The sequence below is a fragment of the Schistocerca nitens genome, chromosome 11 (genome assembly GCF_023898315.1).
Source record: "Schistocerca nitens isolate TAMUIC-IGC-003100 chromosome 11, iqSchNite1.1, whole genome shotgun sequence".
NCBI classification, from domain to species: Eukaryota; Metazoa; Arthropoda; class Insecta; order Orthoptera; family Acrididae; genus Schistocerca; species Schistocerca nitens.
The window spans coordinates 133,033,500-133,059,693 of record NC_064624.1 but is presented as its reverse complement, the minus strand read 5'-3'; the positions used below and the strand labels follow the sequence as shown (position 1 = coordinate 133,059,693).

The window sequence follows — 26,194 nt, the reverse complement described above, 5'->3', positions numbered from 1 at the left end:
AGACTATATGAAATGTTTTATCTTCATACTTTGCCTCACTTGGAGAGAAACAAAAATTATTACATATAACTGGAAATTTGTTAATCAACATTTTGATAACTTACTAATATGTACAAATGATATGTTTTATTTAAAATAGTTGTTTACTACTCTGCTGATCCTCACTTAGGGTTCTTAGTTTTTTATATGTAAAAAAGGTCTTGTGGTTCCCCTCTGGAACGGAAACTTGCAGCGTGCGTGAAATGTGGCTAGCATGAATGAAAACGTGGACAAAGGAATTTGTCAGAGACTAGTGACTGAACCATTGGCAGCTAATGATTGAGATTTTTATCTTACTGGTGCCAAGGGAGGCTTTTTGTGCTTGTTCATACAATGCTAAAGCGTCGGTTGGATTGAGGGATTAATTATTATGCTCAGTTACTGGAAATTATCTTAAAATCTGAGGAGCGTCCCTAAGACAAAAATGACAGAGCACATCAGTTACAAGTGCAAGTCCATCTACTATCAATACTCGCCACCAATATTACGCTATCACTGCAACGGAGAGTGAGAATTATAGATTTGTAAAGTGATGGAACAGCACTTTCTGTGTGCTCAAATATAAGGTAACTCATACCTGAATTTATGTACCTACCTTGAATTTATCCTTATCACAACACTTTTCAGGTCCTCTCCATTTTGACTATGATTACTGAGTGTCCTTGTTGTAGAAAAATGAATCTCAAAGCATAACACCTATTTAATTATGTTGTTTGATACTAAGTGAGAAAAAGTAGTTAAAAGTAATGTGGATTTAGCAAAATTGAGGGAAGTAGTAAGTGTAGCCTCGTGAAAGCCTCTCAGTGTTTGAAACAGTCCAATTTAAAATTTTGTTGACTTTCAAAATTATTTATTTGATCACTGATTTCAAAAGTAAAGAACTATGATGGTAACTAATAGAGAACAATCCATTTTGAAGTCAGTTTAAAGTAAATGGTCTTAATGATTGGTTTGAAAAGCAATACCTAGTGACATATTAACAGTAAAATCTATTAAAAATGCGTACAAGGTAAGTCAATTATTAAGAACTATTTATCTCAGTTGGCATTCTTTACGTTGTTCCTGAAAGCATGTTAGTTTGCTTTACAACAGTGGACAAGATTAAGCCCCCCTCCCCCCCCCCCCCACTCCCCCTCCGCAATTGAAAGTTGCTCAAATGCACAAAGTTACTTGATTATAGAAAGTTCTAACTACTCTTGATATTTATGTTGAGTTCTGTGCACATTGTGTTCTAAAAAGTGTAACATCAGTTTATGAGCACCCACTTACTGAAGTTAAAGTTACTATGAATAACGTTTTCCATGAATACAGTTACTTCTTTGACTTTAAAGAATAGTGTGAATATTTATGCAAGTGAGATTTTATTGAAATTTGTACTGTGCAGAAAGTATCTGATGAAGTAAGACTAGGCCCATGCCCAATCTCCAGTTTAACAGTGACTTGCATTTGGAGTGTTGATGAAGTTATTCAACTTTGACAAAGTATTCAATGTTGATGATTTTAACAGTGTCCTATGTGTTTGTGAGAACGTGAATATCTTTCTGCTACTGCTTTTACGCACTATAACATTTTTGTTTTTGCTTGTGACTGGGTTCATTGCACTTCCGTACCAGAAAAGTATAGGTTGTCTCTTTCCAATAAAGTTGTGTATATCTTATCTTTGAAAAGAGATGTTACATATTTCTGTGCCTAATTACGATCGCGACCGTTTTCCTTATCATTTGAGCAGTTTGGACAGTTAAAACAGTTTCTAAACAGTATCTGTTGCTAGTTTTGTATTTACGTAATTCTAAATTTCATATTCGATAGGCAACCTCCTTTAGGCATTTCATGGTCAAAACTGCAAAATTCCTTACAGATGGTAACATTGTATTGCTTCTATATACCATAATTGGTTAACAAAATAGTTTCAGAACATAAACGAGAGGCAGCATGAGTGTTATACTCAGCTTTTTTCGTGACAGAACTTTTTTGTTCTGTTGGGTCATGGTATGTGGTAAACCAAATTTAGTAACTGATAGCGCTACATAAGCTGTTTAATGTTATACCTTCTATAGCTAATTCTGTGATGTCTCGAAACATATGCACAAGGGGATTAGACAATTTAGCAAACGCCCCAACTAACCCCTCGGAGGACACAAGGGCGTCATTCCCAGGCTCGCTACTGCAACGCAAATCCTGCTCCCCCGTCCTCTTCCCATCAAGCCCTAAACATGTGACCTTAAACTGCAATACATTAACCAAAGACTCCAATTCAGCAGCAGATTCTTTATCACGATCCCCTAACCTTAATAGCCTTTAAGTCAGATATCCTATTAATTAAATGTATCAATTCTGCCTACACCCTGTCTAACTGACTGCCACTAGGTTGAGTGCCCTCTAAAAAGCCGATGTTCTCAAGACACCTAACAGCTTTAAACAAAAACTCAATGGCTGCCTTTGTCTCACTCACAACATCCGGCATGACGTCAACTGGCTGAAGAATGGTAGGACGCAAGTGGGCTGCTAAGTCTGGAACACTACCCTCAATAGGCTGGCGTCTTGTCGCCAGCTCATAAGTGTGACCGCCATTACAGAGTTGACCACCTAAAACAGAACACAATAGAAAGGCATAAATCATACAACACTAACAGAGTTTAACAAATCAAACCAACAGTAACTGAAATGGCGATATTACAATCATAACCACGCTCTGCTACCAGTCGTGACATGGTAGTCAAGGGAAGGCAGGATTCAGTTACGATTGTGGATGGGGCTGTAATCAGTTACTACTGGTTAAAAAAAAAAATGGTTCAAATGGCTCTGAGCACTATGGGACTTAACATCTGAGGTCACCAGTCCTCTAGACTTAGAAATACTTAAACCTAACTAACCTAAGGACAGCACACACATCCACACATGAGGCAGGATTCGAACCTGCAACCACAGCAGCAGCGCGGTTCCAGACTGCAGTGCCTAGAACCGCTCGACCAAAAAAGCCAGCTACTATTGGTTCCCTTTTACAATTACACCCATTTATTTTAAAATATTAATTCCAGTCTCAGCAATAAATAAAAATCACACACGTTATTAATGAAGGAATAAACTACTGTGTAAATAATAGTGCTTTCAGTGTGTTACAATTTAGCAAATCATCATGAAATACAGATACAGCAAATAATGTTTTAAAAACAAGCCAATTTTATCCCAAATTAGAACCTTAAGTCAAGTAACCACAGTCATGGCTGAAGGCCTTACACGCCAAGAATGGCAATTATACAAAAAAAATTAATAGTAAATTAAAAGAATATCTTCTGGAACACTCTTTTTACTCTCTTGGTGAGTTGTTTGACATAAACACTTCTATATTGTAAGTCAGATATGGCACATTGACTTATAATACTTCCTGTTACCACTTTGTAACTGAATATGACGACCTACGTCAGAATAACAATTTACTTCACGTCTAGGACAGTTATAACTTAATATGTAATAATTGTAATTTATTATTGAATTGTACTATACCTCCTGTTTTACTTAAAGAACTGGCTAAGCTTGTAATTGTTAACATATTTTGTTCCCTTATACATACCGCAATTTTATCTATTAGCATCTATAAGTAGGCTACTGTCCTCACGTATAATTTTATTGTGGCTCATTCCACATCCATACAATTATCTTGTATACTGGATCTACAGAACATGAATCTGCTAAGTGGTTGGGGAGCCGACATAAGCGTCCGATCCCACCCGACGGCTTTGGCCCGTGACGTAAGGCAGTTGTTGTGTGTGACATCATGACAGCACGGAGTTTGGTTTGTGATTGTGGCATGTTTGTAGATGTAGTGTTGTGGTTCGTTGTGCCCTCTGGTGGTGTGTTTAGGGGTTTCGTTTTGTGTGGTGTAATGGATTTAGTTTGGTCTTTCCGTGATTGGGTAGCATATTGTGTGTGTGTACTTCCAAAGTCTTCAATGACTCACTTGAAGATGCCTTTTCGAAATATCATGCAGTGAATTAATTGACGACTGGCTGCAAGCCCGAAATTTGTTTGAACATTCAGTTCGCTGGGAAAACTTTAAAATTTTCATATCGTAGTAGTTGTCTTCTTAGTTAGGAGTGGGTCTGTGGAATCTGTTTCTGGACCTGTTTAAGATACTCTGGTTCTACTGTTAACATACGTAACACAGATGGTTGTGAATTGTCTTTGCTTGAGTGTTTATATTTTCTAATTTTTTATGTGTCTGTGTGATCTCATGTTAGTTTATGCTTGTGTGGCAGCTACATTATTGTTACCTTCCTTCCGACTGACTGTCACAAGTTTTGTTTTAATCACTGGTTTATTTGCATTCTGCTCACATGCTTCCGAGCTGTCTATTACAGGTACTTGAATGTGTTGACTGTTTGTAGACCCTCCACAAACAAAGCGCACTACCTTTATGTGAGGTCCACAGTTTGTTGAGTCGTATTCTGGTTTTAATTTCTATGTCTCTGCTGTGGGTACGTTAGGACTTTGTGTTTTATTACTATTTGAGATTTCTTAGTGTGAGTGCAAAGTGTATGTGTGTCGTCCAGGTGTACAGCTGTTGCTGATGCTGAGGATCGAAAAGGAGTTGTCACATTTTTAATTAGGGATATGATGCAGTTTAAAAACTTTGATATCGATCTCAGGACGACAGCCTGCCAAGCAGTGGCCACTGTAAGTTATTCTCCTACTAGAGCACTTACTATTGTCACCATATAGAAACCTCCTCAGTGTTAATTACGAAACTTTGTCTTGGAACAGATTCTTGGCCAGCTTCAAACGTCATTTCTCCTTTGTGCAGATTTCAATGCACAGTGCTCTGTATGGGTTTGGGAAACGGACGTTGTAGTTGGCACGTATTTGCTTACACTTCTGGGGAATCTCATTTTAGTACACCTTAGTGATGTTTCTCCTACCATGCTACATAACCCATACAGACGACCATCGACCGTTCATTTGACATTTTGCTCCACTGGCTTTAAGTATGTAACGGAGTGTACAGTCGAAAAAGTCTCTCTTGACTTGGATCATCTCCCTCTGTAAACTTCGATACACCCACAAATAAATCATGTTAATGTTACAATCCAAACAGCAGCTGCCATATCGAGGTGAAGCAATAGTCCCTGTCTGGTGGACACCAAAGTGCTCTAGAACTATAGCACAATGAAGATCTGTGTTTGGTCCTTTTGGAAACAACGAATTATGGAAAACTTCATTGTGTATTAGGAAATACCTGTGAGAGCTCGACAACAATTAAAAGACATTACGAGGAACAGCTGGAAAACATTTCATCAATCTTCAACTAAAATTTTAATCTTGCTGATGTATGGAAAATTGGTTTTTTAAATACAAGAACTCGACTACCTGTAATGAACTGAACACCGTGAGCTTCTGTAGTCAAGCAGACGTTTCACCCATCAGAAAACAGGGATCACAGTCATCATCTACTAACGATTTTCGTATCAAGAACTCAAGTATTAAAATGCCGTTATACTCCTTGGTTGGCAAGGACATTATTCACTATCAAGTGATAGAAAATATCCCAGACGTAGCACTCTGTAAACAATTGCACAGGTTTAACCAAATTTGGATGAACGACACAAAACAGAAGACTGGATATATTGAAACCACATAAAGATGAAGAGCAGGCCACGTCATATCCACCTATTTCACTTTCTTCCTGCATCCACAGAACTGTAGAGCACCTGATCAAAAATCGCTTGGAAAAGCGGTTGGTATCAAATCAAATCCTGCCATCGAGTCAGTATGGGTTTCGAAAATGCAAAGGAGTAATCGATAATTTAAATATTTTAATCTCTGACATCTATGACGCAGCCACATGGAAAGAAACTATCACAGCCATCTTTGTTGAAGTCGTTGGTGCCTATGATAATGTACATGTGCGTGTGTTGCTTCGGAAGTTGGAATCCGCTGGAATCAGTTCCTTCTCTATGAATGGTGCGAATACTGGAAGCAATGGCAAATTAAAATTCACTGCAGTGAAGTCCTTCCAATGTTCCAGTATGACAATCATGGCTCTTCTCAGTTCATTCATGTAACATATTTTGCTTGTTCAAGCACCAGAAAAGGAGCTTTCGCCCATCTCATGCCTCATGTAAAAGTGGGCAAACTATACTCAAATTTATACTGATGGCTCAACATGGATATGGAACATTATGTGGGGTACACATTTTTCTGCCAAAAAAACTGCTAAACAAATGAAGTTCCAGCGACCATGAGAAGCTTTCCTTTTTCTCGCTGAAACATTCACTGTTCTGCAGAAAAGAAAATAGCTACATTCCAATTTTTTTTAATTTATTTATTTAGCCATCCATGGACATTTTAAAATGTATGGATGTTGTCAGTTGCGTACTTTCATATATTTATACAGTTTGTTGTTGCAGGTAGTAAAACATTGTGACATATAAGTTATTTACAATCATTTTTACTTCTTGTCAAAATATTGCGAAACAAAAGCTATTTACAATCATTTTGTACTAAGGAATTGACGTATAGTGTAAAAGCAAGTTTCCTGCAAAAACAATTTAAGATTTTTCCTAAAGTGGTACATGTTATCTGCTTCTTTTATTTTCTGCAGCAATTTATTATACAGTTTCACACCTTCATACAAGAAGCTATTTTGAGTCATATGTTTATTCTTCCTGTCTAGGTGAAGACAGTGACTTGTTCTTGTACTATAGTTATGAAAATTGCTATTTGTGCTATAATTTTCTATATTTTTCTTGATGTACACTATGGTTTGGAATATAAATTCACAAGGAATAGTTAGAATTTGTAACATTTCGAAAAGTTCTCTGCAGTGGGCCCACTTACTGCTTTTTGTTATAATTCTTACTGCTCTCTTTTGCTCTTTAAATACTGTTTGTAAATTCTGAGCACTGTTTCCCCAGAAAATAATACCATAAATGATTACTGAATGAACATAACTAAAGTATACAGTTCTCAAACATTCACTACTGCAAGCGGATACAAGGACTCTAAGTGCATAACATGTTGTGGATATCTTTTTCGAGAGTTTCATCGCAAGTTCATTCCACTTCATTTGGCTGTCAATGTGCAACCCTAAGAATTTTGTTGTATGTACATCATCTATGGAGATGTTATCTAGTTTTAAATTTAAGGGACTCTGTTTTCGGCTCATTCTAAACAATATTGTATTTGTTTTCTTTACGTTGAGAGTTACTTTGTTTTCCTGAGACCATTTGTGAACATCCCTCAGCACTTCAGTAGAATTTTCCATCATTTGTGCTGGTGTCTTACTGGTGATTACTATGTTGCTCCAAAGCAGTAATAAGTACTGTCTTGCATAGCATATTAAACTCTATCAGTGGTCAGAATTGGAACAAACGGACCTTTCAGTTTGCCCTACACCTAGGAGATCACTACTATCAAGCAAAAAAGACTGGTCACGTTACAGAAATCATTTATCAAATGACATTTTGACATCATCCATAATGACAAAAGAGACCAAATAGCACAACATGTGGTTAGCAGTGGAAGACCTATGAACATCAGACTTTGAAACACAGACCTCCTTTTACAGATCAAACGACAAGCGATTGTTTCTTGGCCAGTGGAATGGACTGATAGTCATCAAATACAGAGTAAAAGGTACACAGGTATACAGCCAAACACAACGAGATGGCCATAGCTAGTGAAGTCCAAACAGTCAAGGATATTAATATCATCTACTGTGTAGATGGATGCACCTCAATCACTAATCATTCCCTGTCCACCTACATTAGATTGACGTATTGGGGACACCTTATTGTCAATGTGGTGGCATCACAATTTGTGATATCAGTAACACTGTGAGATCAGCAGAGACTACGTTGTACAGGAACTCTTGAGACTGCCACCTACTCTGTACTACCAGAGTTCTTGGAGATCAGTCCAGGAGTATATACGATGCCTTAGCCAAGTTTATGGCTCAAGAAGATATACAAAACGAGAAGTAATGAACTGGAACAGAATTACCGTCTTCCAAACAAACAAATGGTTTACTGTTTTTTTTTTATCCATTACTCTCAATGAATGAGTGTTACCATTATATTCTCAAATCGTATTTACGTATGTCTCCTCTCCACAGTCCATCTGATCAAGACTGCACTGCTCTAATTGTCTTTTTATTTAAATTATGGTGTCTAAATAGAGTCGCGCTGGAGAATAAAAATAAAAAAATAAGAAAAAGAGTAAGCACTGGTCAGAGAATATGCTTCAAAATTTCTGTTAATATGAAACAAAGAACTTGCACAAAGAATTTTCTTTTTCTCTGAGAATAAGATTCGGAGAATCTTCTCTGTTTTAATCATACGACCCCATAACACGAAAAAATACTACTGTCTATACCTACATCTAAATCTGCATGATTACTCTGCAATTCACAGTTAAGTGCGCAGCAGAGGGTTCATCGAACTACCTTCAAGCTATTTATCTACGGTTACACTCTCTAGCAGTGCGGGGGTAAACCGAGCACTTAAAATCTTTCTGTGCGAACTCTGATTTCTCTTATTTTATCGTGATGATCGTATCTCGCTATGTAGGTGGGAGCCAATAGAATATTTTCGCATTCGGAAGTGAAACTTCACGAGAAGATTCTGCCGCAACAAAAAACTCCTTTGTTTTAATGACTTTCACCCAGATCTACGCATTTTGTCCGTTGCACTCTTTCCTCTACTTCTTTGAACATTTTCGATGTCCTCCGTCCCATCTGATGTGGATTCCACACCGCACAGTAGTACTCCAGAAGAGGGCTGACTAGCGTGGTGTACACACTATCTTTAGTCTACCTGTTGCATTTTCTCAGTTTTCTACGAATAAATCCCAGTCTTTGGTTTGCTTTCCCTACAACATTATCTGTATAATCGTTCCAATTGAAGTTATTCGTAATTGCAATCCCTAAGTCTTTAGTTAAATTTACAGCCTTTAGATTTGTGATTTATTGTGTAACCGAAATTTAGTGGAGTTCTTTTAGTACTTATGTGGATAACCTCACACTTTTAATTCCTTAGGATCAGTTGCCACTTTTTGCGTCATACAGATGTCTTGTCTAAATTATATAATTTATTACCACCGTAAATAGAGGCCACATACTGCACGGGGTGTAATGTAAATTAAGATAGCCTATTGTAAGTTAACATCATATCAGAACGCTTCTGTTACGTTTCAAAGTATTTCACGTAAAGCGACGCTGCGGAAGATTTCATGAAGGACGAAGTGATACCTTGAGCTGGATCCCTAAAATTAACTAAAATTTATGATAGTTATAGTGGATGTAAATACTGTAAGTTTGACAAATTTTAAGTAAGTAAATTCTTAAGTATTATTGTAACTGTGACAAAATTTCAAAAAAAGGAAATTGTAACCTTGACATGTCTCCTGTATCTCAGACATAAGTTCTGAAACTGTGTAAGTTATGAAATGAATAAAACACATTTCACTGACGGAAAGCGCGTGAGCAGTAGATAGGGCGCCCGTTCTGGCAGAGCAACAACATTGTATGCAAGGTTGTGAAGCATCCTTGATAGTAGATTCTTTCACAGTGAACTACTTTGAGAACAGTGTTTTCAGTTTTGTATTTTAAGAATTAAAATTTTCTTGTTGTTCTGTGGAATTAACTGTTCTATGTATATAAAAAAAGAAAAAAAAAGTTGCAATACGTGACTTAATGCCTCTAGGTAAGAAATAAGCTACTGAAATTTATAACCATGTATTTTGAAACAGCATTAATGCAGAATTTATATTATAGTTTGTTTGCTCTTGAGAAGCAATAAATGCCTCCGTGTTATGTTAACTATACTAATACAGTGCTTATTAGTGTAATGTTTTTTACTGGGCATACTTCAAAGAAATTTTATTCCGTGCCTGAAAGGTAGTGGTTGCGTCACCACTGGCGACTTCTGTAATATACTGAGATTGCGTTTGATTGCCAAATGTTTCAGGTTGTGTTTGTCCAGAGAGAGAAAGTCAAAGTTAGTGTTCAATACTTCGTTATTGACCAGAAGAAATGCACAGTGAATGTCGCACATTTACTACCTATATTAGTATCGTTATGGTGAGTTGCCTAGCCCATGGGCTGTGATGTCTGTTAACGAGGAACAGTAAGTGTGTTTGCTGTGATCTGATGTAGAGCTCCCTCCGTCTGTAGCATGAGCCATTGGTTCGTGTTGCTAAATTTTTCAGATTAAAGCTTCCCACGGCAGTTACATAATTTCGTGAATTGTTACGTTTGGATGAAAGGAAAAGCCGAATTCTGTTGCATTTGCTGTGGCCATTTAGTGTGCTTCGAGCATTCACCAGTTCGTACCGCTCCACAGATCGCTAAATCGTGTATTGACAGAAGAACATAGTAATAGGCATGTTTCAGTGTACTTCCGTAAAAACGTTTAGCAACAGGGTTTTTGGAGATGTGTAACAAACGAAATAGGTTCAGTGAGAGCTGCTAGTACGTGTATTTTCTCTAAGTCCATTATTCAATATCAGAGAATAGAAGATTCGTCATCAGTGGTACGCACGACAGAGGAAACGTAAGTCAGTTTGTGAGGGAACATGTGTTAAATGTTGGTGTTAATCAAACATCAGTTGTTTCTCAGTACAGTATGTGAACAGCTGTGTGTGTGGTTATTTTTCCCTTTAGTGAGTTCATAAGGGTTGCAGCACTGCAGTAGTGGGTATAAAACCATGAAAATGCGTATGAAGAAAGTTTCAAACAAACCGTGTGTTAAAAATGCATATTAAATTTTCTGATGGAAAATCTGGTTCACAGTACGAATTACATTCTGTCCTTACCATTGTTAATAAGAATACGGTTATAAACCTTATGGGTTGCAGTATAGGCCCAAAATAAATTAGGTTCAATATTTATCTAGCAAGATTTCAAGAGCCATCTTATCTTTTTCTCCTTCATAAGTAGTATTGTAATAAATGGTTTTATTTGGATTTGGTGAATTTACTTTAGTATCTCAGTTGTTTTCGTTGATCATAATTCTGAAGCTTTTCTTTTTAAAAAATCCTTTTACTTTGTTTTGTGATGTTATAACAAGAAAGTTGTGAATCAGTTTTTCCATTGAACATTTTGTGTCCTACCAATTGTTAAAGTTATTTCCTGTGGCCAGTACAGGGTTGTAAATTTAATGAGTGTTCTTATGAGAGCCCTCGTTTTTCAGATATACAAAACTGTAGTTCTGGACAATTTGAAAACCATTTCAGTCAAAGAAGAAAAAACAGATGAGATGTGTGTTGAGCCAGGCACCACGGTGAGTGACTTCCTTGTGTTTCTCACTGCTGTTCATTAATTTCTGTGTGCAGGATGGTGTGTTAGTAAGCATAATTCATGTTATGTTGCTGGAAGCATGATAAATTCAGTATAATAATAATAATACGGTTATCTGTTGATTTAATTATGTAAAATGAATAAATTGCACAATAATCATGAATCAACAATGTTTTATTGCATACACGACTGGTTTCACAACAGTCAAATTTCTATCATGTAGTGTAAAAAAACAGAATAATTTAACCATCTGACGTTATCTGAACCCCAATGTTTTCATGGGACAAAAATTGTCAAAAGACTAAAAGAAGGATGAGGGAACATAAATTCCATAAAATCTTTCTTTTGGGGGAGCAATTTTTATGGACTTTGTCCCCCTTTTGCTCTTTTGAACTATTGTTCTTCGACAACATTGGGGTGAAGATGATCTCAGATGGTTAATTGATTTTACTTTTTACACCAGATGATGGAACTTTTAACTGTTCCGAACCCACTGTGTGAGCAATAATGTGGCTGCCCCATAGGAACTCTGTGTGTTGATATTAAACGTGACATTTCATAACACTACATTAAAGTACGATTTGTGTAGAACCTCACATTGGAGAGGTGGAGAGGAGAGTCTATTAAATGTCTATAAACTAATAATGCACCACTCAATGGAATTCATGGTATGTTAGCATAGAAAGGGTTTATTCTGATTTGTTATGCTTCTTTTAAATGTAAACTCTTAATGTGCAGTAGAAGAATGGTCACCCTGTGGTGAACATCAGTAATGTAAAGAAGTTTATAAATTGAATCAGCACAGTTAGTGCATTATTACATTACATGGAAATTGTGATTTAGTTGTTGTTGTTAGGTGTTCCCTTCTAAATGAAAATAATTAATTTGGAATTGAGTTTGAAAAGATCACTTGTCTGAGAAGTTAGTTTCATTGCAGTCTACATCAAAAGCTGTCTTTGAATACATAAAAAAGGCTCTGGCACAAGCAACAGCTGTAAAGTTCAGTTTCTGATAAATATCATTAGGAGTTAATTATGCAGTCCAATGGGTGCAAAATGAAGGTTTGTGTTGTCAGTAAAAGTGTGACAGTCATGAGATCACACATGGATTATTGTAACTACGAATGAAAATCAATAGTGAGACATGCAGTCATATCTAACAATTTTTAATGTGATTCTATAAAAGGCTGACAGTTCGCAAAAAGTAATAACTAGGTGGTAATGGAATTCCTTTATTTTCATATTGTGTTTTTGGTGTAACCCCTTTGCCAGATGACCTACTAAATTAACAACTCGTTTTTATACTGCAAATGTCAAAGTGAAATGATAATTAAATGGACACCCTAGCTGCAAACAGGCATTGGTGTACTTCATTGTGGACATGTTGAAAATGTGTACCCCGACCAGGATTCGAACCCGGGATCTCCTGCTTATATGGCAGACGCTCTATCCATCTGAGCCACCGTGGGCAGACGCACTATCCTCTGTGCCCACGGTGGCTCAGATGGATAGAGCGTCTGCCATATAAGCAAGAGATCCCGGGTCAAATCCCGGTCGGGGCACACATTTTCAACATGTCCACAATGAAGTACACCAATGCCTGTTTGCAGCTAGGGTGTCCATTTAATTATCATTTCATTTCTAGCAAAGCTGCATGGTCATCCACGGTAACTGTTCTTTCGGGAACAGATACTACCATCATATATATAGTTAAAATATGGCTTCCCGGCCATTGACCTTCTTGTGTGAACGCACACGCTATGCCCAAACTCGTACGGGACTTAGTAGATTAATCTGCCACGAGTAATGAGTATGATGGGCAAACATCTATTAGGCGCACTACGAATGTAGTGGTATGGACATGTTGGGAATGTGGATCTCACGGGGAGCGTGCAAGGGATAAGTCCCTGCAGACGCACTATCCTCTGTGCCCATGGTGGCTCAGATGGATAGTGTCTGCCATGTAAGCAGGAGATCCCGGGTTCGAGTCCCGGTCGGGGCACACATTTTCAACATGTCCACAATGAAGTACACCAACCCTGTTTGTAGCTAGGGTGTCCATTTAATTATCATTTCATTTCTAACAAAGCTGCATGGTCATCCACGGTAACTGTTCTTTTGGGAACAGATACTACAGTCATATATATATATATATATATATATATATATATATATATATATATAGTTAAATGTCGAAGTGTATAGAGATGTATTAATATGAGTGTAAAGGTGTGAAAACCAAATTTCATATTTTTATCGCTTAAATACATACTACAATACACTATAATTACAGTGCTATGATACAGAAGTCTTTAGACATATAATACCATGAAGTTACTTCATTCACGTAAAGAAGGAAATGCTGAGATGGCGTATACACATCTAGCAGAAGAATGAATACAGTGGCCCTCATCACTACATAACTAACCTCACTTATGCTAGATGGCATATGAGTGGTGGCTCTGCAGCCTGCCAATATGGGATAGTAAGCCATTACTTCATACCAAGATGTTTCACAATAAGAACAGAAGTTTTTACACATTTAAGTTAAGATATATTTCATGCCAACTTAAACGCAGAATAAAACATATGAACCATGGACCTTGCTGTTGGTGGGGAGGCTTGCATACCTCAGAGATACAGATGTCTGTACCATAGGTGCAACCACAACGGAGGGGTATCTGTTGAGAGGCCAGACAAATGTGTGGTTCCTGAAGAGGGGCAGCAGCATTTTCAGTAGTTGCAGGGGCAACAGTCTGGATGATTGACTGATCTGACCTTGTAACACTAACCAAAACGGCCTTGCTGTGCTGGTACTGCGAACAGCTGAAAGCAAGGGGAAACTACAGCCTTAATTTTTTAGAGGGCATGCAGCTTTACTGTATGGTTAAATGATGATGGCGTCCTCTTGGGTAAAATATTCTGGAGGTAAAATAGTCCCCCATTCAGATCTCCAGGCGGGGACTACTCAGGAGGACGTCGTTATCAGGAGAAAGAAAACTGGCATTCTACGGATCGGAGTGTGGAATTTCAGATCCCTTAATCGAGCAGGTAGGTTAGAAAATTTAAAAAGGGAAATGGACAGGTTAAAGTTAGATCTAGTGGGAATTAGTGAAGTTCGGTGCCAGGAGGAACAAAACTTTTGGTAAGGTGAATACAGGGTTATAAATACAAAATCAAATAGGGGTAATGCAGGAGTAGGTTTAATAATGAATAAAACTACTGCACACAACATATTGAACGCATCATTGTGGTCTTACTGCCGATTCCCGTTTTGGCACTGTTTGTGCATCCGCACAGAAGAGGGTCAAATGTCCAAAAGAAAGGTGAAATATGGCTCAGTGGCCGTTTGACCATCTTCTTCCGTGTGGATGCACAAACAGTGCCGGCAGTAACGCCACGATTAATGAGTATAATGGGCAGGAGCACTATGAATATAGTGCGGTACAATAAGTTGAGAATGTGGGTCTCACGGGAGACGTGCCAGAGATAAGCCGCTGCAGTCGCACTATCCTCTGTGTCTTCGGTGGCTCAGATGTAGAGCATCTACCATGTAAGCAGGAGATCTTGGGTTCGAGTCCCGGTCGGGGCACACATTTTCATCTGTCCCTGTTGATATATATCAACGCCTGTATGCAGCTAAGTGTATTTATTTCATTGTAATTTCATTCTAACGAGCTGCATGCTCACCGATGGTATCTGTTCTTTTGGAAGTCATGTCTGAAAGAACAAATACTATCTTCTTATATATCAAAAGATTTAACTTGGGCATAAAAAAGCACTTATTTTGTAACTTGTTTTGTTTGACTCTGTGTGCATCACAAAATGGTAGATCATACATTTGTAACTGTGCAAAATACAGAAGACAAATTAAGCTAGTAACTAATCAAAAGTGCTGAAAATCATAGTCGGTTACCATTCACTGTTTCATTGATTAGTTAGTACAGCAATGAGAATAAAATGTTGATCATTCTTCAGTACTTATTACCTCAAAACACTTCAGCTTAGATGCAGTCTTTTCCTAGTTCCTGTAACTGGACCCTTAATTTCTTCATGATTTCTTCTAATTTCTTCCCCATTTCTTCCCCATCTCCCATTACTACAAATCTGGTATGTGCTGTTTTGTGAGGTAAACATAGTGAAATAAAACAACCTACAACCACCGTGTATACCAGTCCTGTAACTGGCAAAACGTATACTATGAAAGGTAGAGCCATCTGTGAAATGACACGTCATATACTAGCTGTTACGTGCACACTACTTGGCTTTTTATATCGGCATGACTACCACCAGGTTATCAGGATGAATGGGCATAGACGGAGGATGTATACTGGCAAACAAAATAGCCTGTTGTAGAGCATGCGCTACAACATGACAGTCATGACCTTGGTGCCTGTTTCACCACACATACCATCTGGATTCTTCCCCTACACACCAGTCTCCTGATTCCACTGGTGGGAACTGGCACTACAACATGTCCCAGTTCTTGCCACCCACCTGGCCCTTATTTAGCTTAATTTCTTCCGTCTCTGCATTTCTTCACAGTAACTATTCCTTTCTTCACTACATTTTAGTTTTCTATATCTTTCACTTTCTGACGTGTATATTTTTTTCTGCCCCCCCCCCCCCTCCCACCTCTATCACACACAGCGCCCTTGTTAACTTGTGTATGAAGTTTCAGCAGTAATCTTTGTCTTCCATATTGCGCTATTTTCCACTTTTTAGCTCTCAGGTTTTCAAACCTTGTCCAGTGCATTTCCCAACAATCAGTCTTACCTTCTCATCCCATCTGGTAATTCGCCCCTGATATGGAGTTCCAGGTGACTCCTCTGAACTCTACCCCTTTTCCTACTAGTCCTTTTCCTACATACCAAGTGAGGTGGCACAGCATACTCACCTTCGGGAGGAAAACGGTTCAAACCTACTTCCGGGCATCCTGATTAGATTTTCCTTGATTTCCCCAAATCGCTTCAGGCAAATTCTGGGATAGTTCTTTTAAAAGGGCATGGCCGACTTCCTTCCCCATCCTTCCGTAATCCGATGGAACTGATGACCTCGCTGTTTGGCCTCCTCCCCCAAATCAACGAACCCACCAATCCTTTTCCTTAGTTTCCCTTCCTTCCCCTTCAATTCTTCTGCCAGGAGGAGCCAATGGCTCTGAAAGCTTGCATACATAATACCTTCTATATCTGTGTTCGCCTCGCGCTGTTTGGTGAGTAGATTTTGTATCAATACAGTTATACTGCAAGTTACTTTGTAACTACAATTTTATGCTAAGGTTAAATACACTTCTGACCATTAAAATTGCTACACCAATAAGAAATGCAGATGATAAACGGGTATTCATTGGACAAATATATTATACTAGAACTGACATGTGAGTACATTTTCACGCAATTTGGGTGTATCGATCCTGAGAAATCAGCACCCAGGACAACCACCTCTGGCAGTAATAAGGGCCTTTATACACCTGGGCATTGAGTCAAACAGAGCTTGGATGGCGTGTACAGGTACAGCTGCTCAAGCAGCTTCAATACGATACCACAGTTCATCAAGAGTAGTGACTGGCATATTGTGATGAGCGAGTTGCTCGGCCACCATTGACCAGACGTTTTCAATTGGCAAGAGATCTGGAGAATGTGCTGGCCAGGGCGACAGTCGAACATTTTCTGTATCGAGAAAGGTCCGTACAGGACCTGCAACATGCGGTCGTGCATTATCCAGCTGAAATGTAGGGTTTCACGGGGATAGAATGAAGGCTAGAGCCACGGGTCGTAACACATCTGAAATGTAACGTCCACTGTTCAAAGTGCCGTCAATGCGAACAAGAGGTGAGCCATCTGTGTAACCAATGACACACCATACCATCACGCCAGGTGATATGCCAGTATGGCGATGACGAATACACACTTCCAATGTGCGTTCACCGCGATGTCGCCAAACACGGATGCAACCGTCATGATGCTGTAAACAGAACCTGGATTCATCCTAGAACATGATGTTTTGCTATTTGTGCACCCAGGTTCGTTGTTGAGTACACCATCTCAGGTGCTACTGTCTGTGATGCAGCATCAAGGGTAATCGCAACCATGGTCTCTGAGCTGATAGTCCATGCTGCTGCAAATGTCATCAAACTGTTCGTGCAGATGGTTGTTGTCTTGCAAATGTCCCCATCTGTTGACTCGGGGATTGAGACGTGGCTGCATGATCCGTAACAGCCATGCGGATAAGATGCCTGCCATCTCGACTGCTAGTGATACGAGGCCGTTGGGATCCAGCATGGCATACCATGTTACCCTTCTGAACCCACCGATTCCATATTCTGCTAACAGTCATTCGATGTTGACCAATGTGAGCAGCAATGCCGCAATATGATAAACCGCAATTGTGATAGGCTACAATTCAACCTTTATCAAAGTCGGAAATGTGATGGTATGCATTTCTCCTCCTTACACGAGGCACCACAACAACGTTTCACCAGGCAACGCCGGTGAACTGCTGTTTGTGTATGAGAAATCAGTTGGAAATTTTCCTCCTGTCAACACGTTGTAGGTGTCGCCACCAGTGCCAACCTTGTGTGAATGCTCTGAAAAGCTAATCATTTGCATATCACAGCATCTTCCTGTCGGTTAAATTTCGCATCTGTAGCACATCATCTTCGTGGTGTAGAAATTTCAATGAACAGTAGTGTATTTTTGCTTTACTCTTTTTATTGTTTACTACTTGCCTTCAATATGTTTAATTTCCCTGTATGTTTGCATGAAATAGACATTAATTTAAATGTGTAAATATTTGTTATTATTGTAAAATAAATCATGGTAAAAAGTTATGATTTACCTTCCTGTATTGGCAGTTTGCAGCACAGTCACTCCCAATCCATCTAGTACAAGGAAGGTTACTCATGTAGTGTTCCCCATTATATTCATTTGTCTGCTAGCTGTCTGTATGTCCCCTCAGCATTGCTTTATTTGAATGCAGTAACTTCATGGTCTTAGAAGCTGGAAGGACTTGTCACAGTATTGTAATGTTGGTTTTCAAAACCGTCGTGTCTGTATTAATGCATTTCTATACATTTTTGCATTATGTTGTTAATATAGCAGGCCATCTGATGATGATCTATACCTGAATTCCATAATGAATAATTTTTAGAAATATATTATAAACCATCAATTACTGACAAGTTTCTTCATAACCAACTCCTAAATTCACTTCACATTTTTGTAAATAATATTACAGAAAATTGAAGCCCTTCTACTTGTGAATTGTGAAGCCTCATTTGCATATGACTTGAAATTTGATAAAATGCAGCCATTTGGAGTGTTGTCAGCTGTTGGCCTGCAAACTCACTCATGGGCCCAAGAGTGAAACTGTTGCAATGGTGTTATTCCTGTACTTGAATTTTAATAAATATAAATGTGCTTCATTATAGACTTTAAAAAATGAAGTATCAGTGTGGGATTACTTTTGCCAGTAATTTCACAAACGTAATCCACACTCAGCTATGTGGAAAAATTTAGGAAAGTAAGTAAATATAACAAATATTGATAGGGTGGCTAAAGCATAATGACGATTGTTGTGACAGACTGATCTGTCCCATAGCCCAAAGTATATATTAGGTTGTAAGGTGACTCCTTGGTTGTAAGTTGGCAAAGTCATTGAATATTAATTATTCTTTGTTGTTACATACTGATGTACAGCATAGCTGGATGTATAGGTTACTTTGAGAAGTGACAGTTTGATTGTGAGTTGGCAAATCTAACAGATGGTATGTCATGAGAATAATGATAGTTTATTCTTATTTTGGCATTTATTTTATGCCAATTTAGTTTTTGGCATGAGGTTCTTATTCACCATTTTCATATCTTTATGAGTTAATTCGGATTACCATGTTCAACATTTGCTTGAAAACACCTTTTAAAATATGATTATAACGCTGATAGCTTAAAATAAGTCTTTTTAAATTAATTGAAAATTGTGAAGTTCTAGAATCAAAGGTAATGAGTTCGGTTAAACACTGCGTAACCTTGGAGCTGAACCTTAGAAAATGCTGAGACACCATGAGATATCTTCTTTCACTTCATGTGCTACTTCAATTATAGGGCTTTCCATTCCTCTCCTTGAAAATTAAACCATAATAGCCTGTCACAATTTTCATTAAAAATGTTTGAAATTATTTTCATGCTCCTGCTCCAGATTTTATGCTGGCAAATCAATTGTTCGTGTATTAATATTCTCACACAGTTAACTGCATGGTGTATTAAATGTTAATAACAACCACCACAACCATGTTTCAAGTACATTTGTTACACCAAAACCCGTTTCATTGTAAATGTACATCTCCAGGTGGCATTGAAAATATGCCAACAGTGTTACGAACTAATTTTCACAAACTGGCAGAAATTTACTGATGGGACTCAAAAATGTGTATTCACCATGTAATCCAGTCAGAGAAGGAAAATGAGGGGAACGAAATTGTGTAGTCACAAATTTTTGCACATTACTAGGAATGAGTGTCCTGTAAACTATACTGAAAATCCTGTCCAGTGATGGGTGTGCATTGGAGTGGAGGGGAGGGGTTGTTTAAAGATTACCTTTTTTATAATTTGTGGGATAACTTGAACAGTGCAGCTTGCAGCAAAAATATTTACCAATACAAATTTAAAATTTGCTACCAAAAAAGGTTTTATTCGTTTTTCTCCAGGACTAATAGTTTGTGTTGCAGGGGATAGAAAAATTGCAACATTATGAAAATTATTGTTCTAAAGATGTAAAATTCATGTTTACCTTGAAATGAAAGGAGTTAAAAACAAATGTTAAATGTGTGTACCACATCTAAGAACAGTAATCATATTTATGGATAAATTGTGTTCCATGTGTGTTATAATGTGGAGGTGGGAAGAATGTGTGGTAGACGTGCAAGGGAAGCAAGGTTGCTGCTTTGTGTTCATGCACTTTCCTTCTTCATCAGTATGTAAGCTGAAAGTTGAGCAAGTGATTACCCACTTTAACCCGTTACATAACAAGAAGAAAGTACAGGGGGTTTCACAATTTTATATGGGACTTATGAATCACTTGTGATGCTTCGTACAGACATACTTGGGTGATGTTGATGCTACATGGAAAATTGGATACATGTTACTGTTTAATATTAATTCAAGTAACACATTTGGACAGAATCGTCACAGCTGAAGCACTCCCAAAATCTGAATAGGTGCAGAGGGTTTTTGTGTCCCCACAACAGAATGAGATCAGCTAAGTGTTACAGAATTTAAGTTATTTTAACATAATGATGTTTTAAGGAACATCTTGTTCTCATTTGTTGAATACATAAGCCGTTCACAGATTTTGAGGCGGAGGTCTTCCCGGTTTCGACTCATAAACCGTGGGGCGAACTTGGCAGCAACACGATGCATCCCAAAATGCTATGTCAGTGTTTCGCGACATGATCCTACCGAAATGTTACATTCTTCTGCAATCTCTTGGACAGTTAGTCTTGATTGTCTCACAGTTTTGTTGAAGTTCCTGATAGGAGCGTTGTCAGCAGGCTTCGAAGGGCGTCCTGAACGAGGGTTATCTTTAACTTCTGTCCGGCGAGTTTTAAACTGTGTGAACTACTTGTAACATCGAGTATGGCTTAAGCATGCGTCACCGTGCGTTTTCTGCATCATTTGATGTGTATCTGTAAAGGTTTTGAGTGTCATGCAAAATTTAAAGCAGACACGTGGCTCCTCTTAACTCTGCCACCTCGAAATTTGCAAAGAATGTGACACAACATGCTACTCAATATAGCACTGAACAGTAACTAGCAGACATACATCAACGACCCTTCTGGCAGTTACGCATTAAACACAGCGTGTGCAGAGATGCCAACCACATTTCGCTCCAACACATTATTGGCGAGAAATTACGAATGTTCCGCGGTATTCTGAACGGACCTCCTATTTCGTAATAATATAAAGTCTGTAGGACACTACTAAAGAATAAGGCAGCATTTCAAGGTGCAGCTTTAAGGCTACCTACTTCCTCTTTGAAAACATCACATGATATCAACATTCTCAAACGTTGACAGCTATATGAAATGTGTCTGAGAAAATATTAAGTTCTTTCTTATACTTGAAATTATTATATACATTACTGAAAAAAATAAATATTTCCATCTTTTAGGGTGGGTGTACCTCAGAATCTTTAAAAGAGCTGGACCTAGTTTGAGATCTTTCAGTTACTCTGCATTGGTGGAACAACAGATAAACCACTTTATGCGCGGCATGACAGATTCCACTTCCCATTGCACTCTGTATGTTTCAGAAGTGACTGTAATGGCAGAGATGAAGGCTGAGAGAGGGAGTTTTGTGAGCGACCTGCGCATGCTGCTGGAAGCTTAGAATGCGCAGACGTGACTCTGGTGCCCAGGGGCTCGGAGCAGTCAGCACAGTCACATCTTGGCAGGGAGGAGACCCGTCTTCGACGCCATGTTGTGTTTCTTGCATGTCACTTCACAACATAGCTGCGAATACGGGGCTTCTTGCTGGCATGTCGCAGATTGAGATGCAAGAAGCATGCAGCAGAGGTAACTGACATAAGAGAAGCTCCCTTACAGCAGTTGTGAAACAATCCCTAACCATACCGTAGCCTGCATTATAGTCCAGCAACACTGTGGACTGAACTGTCCAAAATAACCGCAAGTGTGTTACATTGGGATATGGAGTATCTTGCGTGGATTATTTTGCCATCTCTTGACCCTGAATATTTATAAAAGAACCAACTCGTGATAATAAAAAAACTACACATCTTTCATTAATTGCAGCTAAAGGATAATTTGAAACGTAATACAAAAAACTAAATATCATAATGTCAATCAGATTCATTTAGGACTACTGTATTTACTCGAATCTAAGCCGCACTTTTTTCCGTTATTTGTAATCCAAAAAACCGCATGCGGCTTAGAATAGAGTGCAAAGCAAGCGGAAGTTCTGAAAAATGTTGGTAGGTGCCGCCACAACTAACTTCTGCCGTCAAATATATGTAGCACAACACAGGCATGCTTTGTAGGCACAAAGATAAATACTGGCGCCAAAACCTCTGCGTCAGTAAATAAATTTTAAAAGAAGGTAGAAGATGACCTTTTTTTTTCTCCGCCCCAAGTTTCGACCACTGCATTTTCGTACATTATCCAATGAAGTAAATACAAATTCCGTATTGTTCATCTTCGAATGTAGCAGAATTTCAGTGTACTACGAAAATCCGTCTGGCGAGACTGTTTGGGATGTTTGTCAATATGGCCAACTTTACGTTCTGAATTTTTTCCTACCCCTGAGAAGAGATGGTTGCTAATAGGAACCTGATGAAATGTGAATCACATCCATTATTCTCTTCACCATAAGAATAATACGAATATAAACATTTTGCCATGTATTCTTTCGTGTCTGCTTCTGTCTCATTTAAATCCTGTCTGCCTAATAAACTACGAAACTTAAGTGAGGCAACAGCAAACGCGAAAGAATATACGTATCGTGTCATGTTTATATTTGTATTATTCTTATGCCTAATAGTGATACAGTCAGAAATGAAGCACAGCAACTGACTAGATTTTAAAATCTAAGATGACTCTGATTTCTGTGCAGAATTTGATGTACTAAAGAAGCGGCCGCAAAGATTTTCAAACGGAGAAACATTTTCGCCTAACTCTCGTTCAGAACATGTTCTATCATACGCAGTCTCTTATTTGGTTCTTGTTGATCATTATCAAAGAAAGCAGCAGTGTAAGTAACAACAAATAGTAGTCTCTTGCCATTGTTTCGCTAATGAGACAATTCCTCTCTTTTTTTATTGTAAGCGGTGTTAGCGTGCACAAAATTCTTTTTCATATTTCCCTTTGTGATATCATACACCGAAGAGCCAAAGAAATTGAGACACCTGCTTAATATCTTTTAGGGCCCTCGAGAGCATGTAAATGCGCTGCAGCGTGACATGGCATGGACTACACTAACATCTGTAGTAGTGCTCGACAGAACTGACACCACGAATGTTGCATGGCTGTCCATAAACCCATAAGAGTGTAAGGGGTGGAGATCTCTTCTGAACAGCACATTGCAAGGCATCCCAGATATGCTCAATAATGTTCATCTCTGAGAAGTTTGATGGCCAGCAGAAGTGTTTAAACTCGGAAGAGTGTTCGTGGAGCCACTCTAGCAATTCTGTTTGTGTGGGGTGTCACATTGTCCTGATGGAACTGCTCAAGTCTATCGGAATGCACAGTAGACACAAATGGCTGCAGGTAATCAGACAGGATGCTTACTTACATGTCACCTGTCAGAATTGTATTTAGACGCACAGGGGGTCCCACATCACTAAAACTGCACATGCCCCACACCATTAGAGAGCCTCCATCAGCTTGAACAGTCCCCTGCTGACATGCAGGGTCCATGGATTCATGAGGTTGTTTCCATACCCATACAAGTACATCTGCTTGGTATGATTTGAAACCAGACTCCTCCAACTGGGCAACGTGTTTCCAGTCATAAAGTCTAATGTCAGTGTTGTTGAGCCCAGGCGAACATGCAGCTTTGTTGAGGGCCCAGCATTGAAATCTGCAACAATTTGTGGAAGGGTTGCACTTCTGTCACCTCAAATGATTCTCTTCAGTTGTCTTTGGTCCCATTCTTGCAGGATGTTATTCCAGCCACAGAGATATCAGAGATTTGATGTTTAACGAATCCCTGATATTCACAGTATACGCATGAAATGGTCATATGGGAAAATCCCCGATTCATCTCGGAGACGCTGTCCCATCGGTCGTCACCCGACTATAACATCATGTTCAAACTCACTTAAATCTTGATAACCTGCCATTGTAGCAGCAGTAACAGATCTAACAACTGCACCAGACACTTGTGGCCTTAAATAGGCGTTGCTGACTGTAGCATCGTAATCTACCTGTTTACATATCTCTGTATTTGAATACACATGCCTATTCAAGTTTCTTTGGTGCTTCAGTGTACATCTAGCAACAGCCAAATCCAAAAGCGTCAATGGAGAGCTTACTAAGAGTGTAGTTCTCCTGCTCGTCAACAAACAAAATTACTCAGATGTGCTGTAATATGTTAATTTGTCTTTAAGTTTAATTGATGTTGGTCAACTTAATGTGAGCAAAGTAAAGTGGCCCGGTCATTACAAGAGTGAAGCTGTGTGCAGGTGTAGATATACCTGCAGTTGCAGGGAGTGAGAAATGTTTTTTGTGCTGACAACTCATAGGCATGTATGCCTCATACAGATATTGTATAAATTTGAAATGGAAGTAACATGACTTCGCCATTGTGCATTACAGAGGCTGTCCCCTTCAAATGTGATACATACTTGTAGCAAGGAATATGAAATTAAATTGACACTATTCTGATACATTCTGTTTTTTTTTTTTTTCTAAATCTTTATTATCTCTATATGCAATATTGTGTTTTTTGCAAGCATCATTTACAGGATTTATTCCATGAACACCATCAGTTAATTTTCCTTCTGATTTTGTTCCTGGACCACAAAAATTATGACCATAGGGATGCATTTCGAATGATAATTTATTAATGAAAGTATTAACTAATACTTTTCCATATTATTCTTTTTCTAAAATGTATGTGACAAGTTACTCAAAAATGTAATCAAATATGGAATTCCTTTTGGATTGTTAATAATAAAAACACTAAATCTATTTTTAACATTTGTGTTATTCCCGCAAATAACTGCTGACCTAACAATTAAATCTCTATCATTCATCCAAACGTATTCAGATGGTTTTACTGTATATTTTTTTATGAAATCTTCACCTAGTTTTTCATTTTCTTATGAAGAGTCTGTATTTGATTGTAATCATCTTAAATTAGGGAAGTGGTCATGAACACTTTATTGTATCAGCTCACTATATTTAAAAGCTTTACTTAATTTCATTTTATTTGTATTTCTTTCAGAATATAATGCTCTTCAATGGTACAAAATATCTGCATAATATGATAAACAAACACAATCAGACTTCCATATCATGTATGGCAAAGTGTTCTTTAATTAACGGATTCATTAATGGTATAGTAGAAGTAAAATGATATTCAAGATAATGAGTTTGTTTGCGTAGTCAACCTGCACAGCCAGCACAGAAATATTTGTTTTGTAAATAACAAACGCCTACTCTTGCTGCATTGTATTTTATTTCTCCCAGGTGCATTTCACAGCATGTGTCTAGATGGGAGAAAGTGCAGATACCAACTAAAAATGCGAAGAACTGTAACTAATCATTTCTGTACATAAAAAGAGAAGAGAACTGTTTTATAATATACGAATAATGCATACCAAAACAAAACTGTATTATTATAGATTCCACTGATGATAAAGTGGAAAAAAGGTGAAATGCGTCTGGAAGAAATAAAATGCAGTGCAGCAAGAGGAGTCTTTTTCTTTGTGAAGCAGACATTCATGAAGTTTAATAACAATTTGTAATCGTGCCTCATATTCGAAAAGGCATTTAAATATGAGTACAATTACTGTTATTAATCAGTCACCTGCTCACACAAATACCGCAACATTTCGTGGGATGATTACAGTGTCACAAGGGTGGCAGCAATCTGAAACAGAGAACAGTTGACATGAAGTGTTTCAAACAGTGCTGACTCGGGGGGCCGCGGCCGACTTACCACGCTCTTACTATAACTAGTCTGTTAAAAACTAAACTAAACTCCGCCCGAACAGGACTGTGAAGGCCCAGCGGTAGTGGCTGGCCGCCGTGTCGTCCTCAGCCCATATGCATCATTGAGAGTGGATATGGAGGGTCGTGTGGTCAACACACCTCTCTCCCACCTGTATGTCAGTTTACGTAACTAGTCTG

The 26,194-nt window shown here is 38.4% G+C and overlaps 1 protein-coding gene across 5 annotated transcripts in view; it reads left to right on the top strand.

Moving 5' to 3' along the window:
* The first annotated feature begins 9,605 nt into the window (after positions 1-9,605).
* LOC126213048 (uncharacterized) overlaps positions 9,606-26,194 on the top strand; it is a 372,240-nt gene continuing 355,651 nt past the window's right edge. The window contains exons 1-4 of one of the 5 annotated variants that reach the window (XR_007541050.1): positions 9,606-9,737; positions 11,226-11,315; positions 21,637-21,898; positions 25,287-25,348. The gene's annotated coding sequence lies outside the window, so the exon portion shown is untranslated. Of the gene's footprint in view, positions 9,738-11,225; positions 11,316-21,636; positions 22,319-25,286; positions 25,349-26,194 lie in introns of those variants that run through there. The other 4 variants (XR_007541047.1, XR_007541049.1, XR_007541054.1 and 1 more) reach the window with 4 other exon arrangements.